The sequence below is a fragment of the Pygoscelis adeliae genome, unplaced genomic scaffold (genome assembly GCF_000699105.1).
Source record: "Pygoscelis adeliae isolate BGI_AS28 unplaced genomic scaffold, ASM69910v1 Scaffold16, whole genome shotgun sequence".
NCBI classification, from domain to species: domain Eukaryota; kingdom Metazoa; phylum Chordata; class Aves; order Sphenisciformes; family Spheniscidae; genus Pygoscelis; species Pygoscelis adeliae.
Window position 1 is genome coordinate 2,603,071 of NW_008825162.1, and position 7,992 is coordinate 2,611,062.

The window sequence follows — 7,992 nt, forward strand, 5'->3', positions numbered from 1 at the left end:
TCCATTTGTATGACTTTGCAAATTGGGACATTGTGTGCTGAGATTCAGCATCCTTGAAAGGCAAAATGACAATGATGAGAGAGGAGTACTGTTTGAAAAAAGCTGTAGAATGAAAGTGTATGTTATAAGATCCTTCAAGAAGGAGGCCAAGAAGATGCCAAGGAGAATGTGGGCCAAAAATGTTGATAAATCAATAAATAGAAAGGATCTGCAAGATATTCAGTGCTGCTAAAGATGAAATGTTGTTCCAAAACATATTTCATCTTTAGGCTAGGTAGCTACTGAGAATATTTATATCAAATAAGTATTTTTAAATTGGCTAGTTTTTCCTCACAGCATTTAGTGAGTCCTGAAAATAAAATAATAAAAAGCTATGCACTTTTTTCCCCCTTCTATTCTCATTGTTCTAGAGGGTTTGGAATATCTGACAAAACAATAAACATAGAACTAACACTGTCCCTCCTTACCTATACACAAATACAGCTTTCAGCTTCAGCTTTGCTGCTGCAGCTGCCAGACTTTCAGGGGGTTGAGATGTGCATAGGGGTGAGAGATGTCAGAGGAAGCATATGACATAGCTGTAATAGACCATCAACAAAACAATGACACCAAGTATTCACAAAATAATCTCTAAGGTTGTTTCAATTTGACAGTGTCTCTTCTAATCCTAGTGCATCTGCCTCTAAATCTCATTTTCAAAAAATCCCATAAAATTGCCTGATGTTAGAATCATTCTGAAATACATGTTAGCTGTCCTATTCTTGTACTGAAATAAAATATAAGGAAATGGTATAAAATTAACAAAAAATGATAATACATTAACATTTAAAACATTTCCAGCATAAAGTAAAACAATTTCCCATCATCCCTGGTTTTCTCTTACTCAGCATTAGCCATGTCACTTTCTTGGATGTAAGGTACTTATAACTAATGCAAAGAATGTGCTCTAATTTTCAACTGTATTGACATGTACTGATTTTACAGAATTTTACATAGTCTGACAAACTTAACTTCTTCCACACTGCTTCACTTATACATAAATCATTTCATTTTAGAGCCATTAAGAAAGAGTCAAAAAAGGTCCATTTTTATTAAGTAGATGAACTCAAATTCAGTTTCATGAAAAGTAATGGAGTGAGAGAATCGTCAGCTTTGCTAATTGGGTTAAGTCAATTCAGTCTTCCTTTTAAGCCATAGTACTCATTATTAGAAATGTTTTAGAATGGTACAGTTTTGCTAGTGTAAAGTAGAGAAGTCAAGAGGATGACTTTAGCATTGAGACTGAAGAATGATTACCACAGTTCAGAAATTAGAAATATAAATCATCTAAGAAAAATGGTCCTTTAATCTGGAGAAAGTGTAGTCTGTTCACTTACAAAATGTGGATTAAAAGCTAACTAAGCCTAGTACAAAACTTGTAAAAATAGCTCTTACTGATTTCAGTAGGCCTTAGGTCATATTTCATGATCTTAATAAGATATGGTTTCAGTGGTTTTATATCATATATTAAATGTTTTCATCACAAAATTCCATCTGCAGATAGCATTCATCTGTTAACCCTGGACAGCATCTTGAAACTGCATTAAAAGAATAGCAAACAGTCCAGTATTACAGTGTACTGGGTGAATCCTTGAGAAAGTCTTATAAGAACCACTTTATTTAAATAGTAACTTGACTCCATATGGCTTCATTTTTATGGAGCCCAAATTCACATGCACAATTTTCTGGGGGAAAATAAAGGTGTTGAAAAGTAAGACACTGATTCTCCTAGTGAAGCGATAGAAGCTAGAAAATGAGCAGTGGATTGAACATATTTCACTAAGTTCAATGACTGCTCTTGCATAGAAGTGTGTTTCATATGCCATAGATCACAGCCACTTCAGACACCTTGTCACAGACAGAATATATATTTTTTAATGTCTTTAAATAGATCTCCACCTACACATACGATGACAGTTTTTCATATGTACAGGTGCATTAAATACCAAGTCAGATCAAACAAATAAACAAACAAATAAACAAAAAATAAAAACAACACTAGCACTTTGAAAAGAAACACAATAATTGTGTTACTTTGCTTTTCAATTTGAGTTGTTCTGAAATTGAAATATATTCTCTTCAATTGGAGATATTTATTTTCTTTCCCTGAGCCAGCTGAGGCTTTTAAACCAAGAGGTGGAACAATTAGAAAAGCAAGGGTCCAGAGCAATACTTAAAGCTAAGGGACTAAGCAACTACAAATTAATATTTAACTGTGGTCTCCCTCTTCTCAGTGGTGTGAAATTTCAGAGTCAACTTCTCAAGCATGACTTCGAAGACCTGGGTTCACTTCATTTCATCTGAGACATTTTGAAGCTTTATCTATGAGACTGTTGTGGCCTGAGACTAAAAGCAACTAAGGACCAGAGTGTCTTTGCTGAAGATTAACCATTAAAAAAAGGGGAACTTATCATTTGGGACAAAAAGAGAAGAAATGTAAGGTAGGTCTGTGTCCCTGTACCATGATTTGTTCTTCTTTTCTTTAAAATAAGAAACATCTTTATAGCTATTTTAATAAGAAACAATATCATAAAAGCCAAGCTCCTCTACTTCTAGCATCTCTGTTTTTGATCATCTTACTATATTTTGTCAGTACAGAGCCTCATTATGATTCTAGTTAAGCTGTGTTAAGAACATCACGTTACAGCCACATATAACAATCTATCTAAGCCACATGTGAAATGACTTTTAAGTCAGGTATATACAAGTGTTAAGTTCTGCATACATACAATAAGAGATATTTTTGAGCTCCATTGATTCGCACACTGAGACAGTATTATTATTTCCAAGTAATAGTCTTCTCTTTACTTTGTATTTCTGCAGAATTGACCTAACACTATGTACCCTGCAGTAGTTCTTTTAATGCACTCTCATTTCTATTGACTGAGACCCATATATAGAAATTGATAGACAGAATTTCCCATAATCTGGGTGGAGATATTAAAAATATATGTCCATCCATCATTTTGCTGAAGCAAAGCCTGATCAGGTTTGAATCTTTGAATGAAAAATGACAGTGTTAATTCAGTTACACTATTTAAGTGTATTCAGTTACACATTTCCTGAAAGGAAATGTCATTTTTTATTTCTTTTAAAAGAATGCACATTTATGCCTAGTCACTACCATAAATGAATTTTCTACATAAGTCATTATTGTGTTTCATAAATTTCTTTTCACCCACACCCCAGTGGATGTAATAATCATACTTGCCTATTACATCTCTTTAAATGCCACTTAACAAGTGGCCTATAAAACATTTAATTTTAAGGAATATTATTTTTTAAGTACTGCTGTACAGTAAGTTACATTTTTAATATATTTTTCAAAATGTCATAATTTGTAAAACTGTCAGGAAACTTCAGTGAACTCACTTTCAATCTTTGTAACTCAGGCAGTCCTGTGACTAATCTGATGTTTTCATTAATACACGTAACGGGAGTCATAAAGAAAAAAAATATTAAAACCTTATTTCTTTAAGCTAAGTAATCCCCAGGGACACAATAGAATCATAACTGTCTGAAGTCTTGCATTTTAAACACTGAAAAGAGTAGAAAAATACTATTCCATATTAGTTTTAATCTTTTTTTTATGGGGGAGGAGAACAGGCTGACTTTTTGTTTGTGCTCCTTACTGTAAGCATTTTTCTGTGATGGTTGGTCCTAGAATTGGGATGACAATCAACATGTGTAATATCTTAAGAATGCTCTCACACCTTAACAGCTGAATAAATTTTAAACAGCAGTCACATTGTGCAATAGATGCTGAAGAATTCGGGATTTTTTTTTTTTCTGAGAGGATATGTGTAATCCTGAAGACTGCAAACTGCCATGCAAAATGATGTGTCTTTTCCAGTAAATGTGCTTCATTAAGCTGTTGAATTTTAAAACCAAAAATGCTCATGCTTTGATTGGTCTATTCTTGTTGCACTGTGCTTCCCTTCCTCCTTCCCTTTCTGATTGCTTGTGAGAGGGGGAAAATAAAAACCCCACAATTTTTATGACATCGGAAAACTATGTTTACTTATAGTAATCGAAGATCATATATAGACTCAGTCATGTCTTCTTCCTTATTTAGAAACTATCAGTGATGCTAATAAGTTCAACCAGTTAAAACAAAACTCTTCCACTCCAAACTATTTTTGAACATCAGTCTCCAAATAACTTTCCATTTTGTAATTCTCAGACATGATCACCAATTTTTAGCATACGTTTCTGGACCTTTACTTTCTTATTTAAGGTTACTGGCTAAGTCTTCCTGTTTAAGGTTGCAATTAGTATTAGAATTACTTTTATGCATTATTAGAAATTGTAGGAGTGTTAAGTGTTAATATGAAGAATACTTGGAAGGTAATGCTTCTACACCTCGAATACTATGTTCAGTTTTGGGCCCCTCATTACAAGAAAGACACTGAGGTGCTGGGGCATGTGCAAAGAGCAATGAAGCTGGTAAAGGGTCTAGAGGACAAGTCTTATGAGGAGCAGCTGAGGGAACTGAAGCTGTTTAGTCTAGAGGAAAGGAGGCTGAGAGGAGACCTTCTTGCTCTTTACAACCATCTGAAATGAGATTGTAGTGAGGTGGGTGTCGGTCTCTTCTCCCAAGTAGCAAGTGATAGGACGAGAGGAAATGGCCTCAAGTTGTGCCAGGGGAGGTTTAGATTGGGTATTAGGAAAAATTTCTTCACCAAAAGGGTTGTCAAGCATTGGAACAGGCTGCCCAGGGAAGTGGTTGAGTCACCATCCCTAGAGGTATTTAAAAGACGTAAACGTGGTGCTTAGGGACATGGTTTAGTGGTGGACTTGGCAGTGTTAACAGTTGGACTCGATGATCCTAAAGATCTTCTCCAACCTAAACGATTCTGTGATTCTATATAGATTTGTTGTGTGGTCAGAAGTGGTTTTGTGTTTCAGGTAGTTTCATATGTAATAGAATTCCTCAATTTCAAGAAGAATTAATCAAATTACTGCTGGAACTGATACATCTCTTCCTTTCTTTAATATTCTAACACTGATGCTACATCCTCTCAGGCCTTCATTGGAATATGCAAATTTTTTGTATCTCTTATTTTTGCATGCTTCTTCTTTGCCATTTCCTTGCTATTAAATTACTGGTTCCCTCTGATCATCAGTTACAGTGTTCTGAGAGGGCTAAAATGAAATCATAAGTCCAAAATATCAAATTCTTCTTTGCTAGTCTTGAGTGAGACAAATTGATTAAGCAATTTATATCATCTTTGTAGCAGTCAGATCCTGAAATTCCATTGTAGAATTAGCTTCCAAGAAAATTAAATCTTTTATCTAGATGCTATTTTTATGTTTATGTCTTAACTTTTCTAACTTGAGTGATTTAAACATAAGAGCCTAAATAAAGTTTAAACTTTTAAAATGAACTTTTGTGTCAATATCTCTCTCAAGTTATCTAATTCTGATAAGGAAAATGGTAACTAATAAGCATAGTAAAGAAAAAAACTGTAAGTTTTAAGCAGCTCTTTTTCACAGGAAAAACAAAACACAAAAGGAAGAATTAAGAGGTTTTATGACTATTCAACACTTCCTTACATCAGTGCATCTATTAATTTATGTATATTTTACCACTGCTTCTTAGAAAAAAGGACTGAGGAAATGTATTATCCATTTAACATGAAAAATTTTTAAAGTTGAAAAACCATATTAGTTTAGGTTGACATAAAACAACGAGAGATGCAGAAAAATGCTTGTTGCATACTACAGTCTGCTAAGTTCTTGGTTCACACTATTGTTTTTTAATGAACCTCAGAAACAAATTGCATTCAAGGGCATTAATTGGCCCAAGCAGGAGTGAGAGTGAAAGTGAAAGCAAGAGAATGAGACTGAACTCCATAGAGACAGAAAAATCACCCATACTTGGCCACACTTTGAGAAATTGTTGCTTTAATTATATTGTTGTTGGTTTTGCATTTACACTTCTTTTGATACAAACATGTCTTTCTGAATAGCAAACGTAATGTAATCACATTTTCTATCAAGAAAAAAATCAATATCTCATTCATTTAGATTCTTTCTATCTTCTAGAGAAAGAAATGGGGATTTTACATAGAATCGTCAGATCCACACTGCCAATCCATAATGACATTTGATATAAAGTTACATATTTTTGATGGTATGTTATAATTGTTCAACATGCTCTTCTATGATACTTGATATATTCTTTTAACTTACAAATTTGAGCTATGTTTTCTGCCTTTTCATTTAACCTCATATCTATATAGGAATTTAATTATGAAATCTTAATTAAGGTGAAAAAATAATATTTTATATCTTCTTATGATAATTAAGTTTCTTTCTATTCTTCTCGGCATCAAACTGAGTAGCACAGCACTTCCAATTCTTAAATTTCTCTTTTCTTTTAGCCTACTCTCTGTTGCCTTCACACTGTCATGGTTAAAGACCTTTCTTCTAGTCTCCTCATTTTTGTTCTCCACACTCTAGCAAATAATTTATATTTTGAGTACATATTAGGTATTGCCACAGGGAATCTTTCTTTCTTTTTTCTTTCTGAATAGATACAAATGTTTTAGGACCCTTTCTAGAACTGTCTAAAATCTCTGATAAATCTCTGTGATTATGGTGATTAATATTTTATTAATCACCTGTTGGTCAGTTAAGAACACAGACATTCTTACCTTGAGGACTATTTCTTCTGAGAAGGTGCAGAAAAAGATGGCATTTTTTAAAAGTTGAGATTGCGTTTCAGGGTATGTGGGATTTCTCTTTTCTAATTAATTAGTGTTATTTATTTTTGAACTCTAGAAAGTGAGTAACTTAAAATTCTTCTCTATGAAAAGTCCACAGTTTGAAACTTTGTAAGGATTTAGTCAATAGTCTTTTCACAACCCATCCATTTCTTTATTCTGTCCTTTTCCACATTAAACATTAAAATACAGCAGTATTTTTCAAATAAAATTATTTAGAATAGAATAGAGCAGTTCAGTTGGAAGGGACCTACAATGACCATCTAGTCCGACTGCCTGACCACTTCAGGGCTGACTGAAAGTGAAAGCATGTTACTAAGGGCATTGTCCAAATGCCTCTTAAACACTGACAGGCATGGGGCATCGACCACCTCTCTAGGAAGCCTGTTCCAATGTTTGACCACCCTCTCTGTAAAGAAATGCTTCCTAATGTCTAAAACTCCCCTGATGCAGCTTTGAACCATTTCCACGCATCCTATCACTGGATACCAGGGAGAAGAGATCGCCACCTCTAGTGGACTTTCATATGCAAACACATGATGATGACTCCTTTTTATGTGTATTTTGGGTTTTCCATTAGTACACATTTAGCCATAGTGCACTGCCACCATCGTTTCCTTTTTCTCATATAGATATGTTTTTTTTGATGGGTCTTCTAGACATGATTGATAGGTGTAAGAAGATGAAACATGGATGAGTATTAATTGCAAAATTATTAATAAAAGAAAAGTGACAAAACTGTAACAGGTAGGAAAATAATTATTTGACTCTGATTTGGAATTGCTGTAGCTGATTGCTCTAGTGATCTCCTTCTTTTGCTACTGAATATTTGTGTTCATTTACAAAATAATGCATCACAATAGCTGGTGTGTTTATCTATTTCCTAGGAAGGATTGGTTGTTGACTTCAGACTTTTTTCCTGGCTTCAACATTCAAGAATAAATTGCACTAAGTTACACAGTAATTGTAGGAAGAACATAGAAAACTGTGTTGCTAAAAAAACCAAACAATTTTTAATTGAAGAAGTCTATATTATTTATGTGTGTAAAACATATATGTGCATATATGCTATATTGTATATCTATACACATATATATGCATACAATATGCATATATATGCATCGATGGAGTGACTACATCAGTGGACACTGGAAGGGCTACAGATGTTTTCTGTCTGGACCTCTGAAAGGCCTTTGACACGGTTCCCCATCTATGATTCTATGAT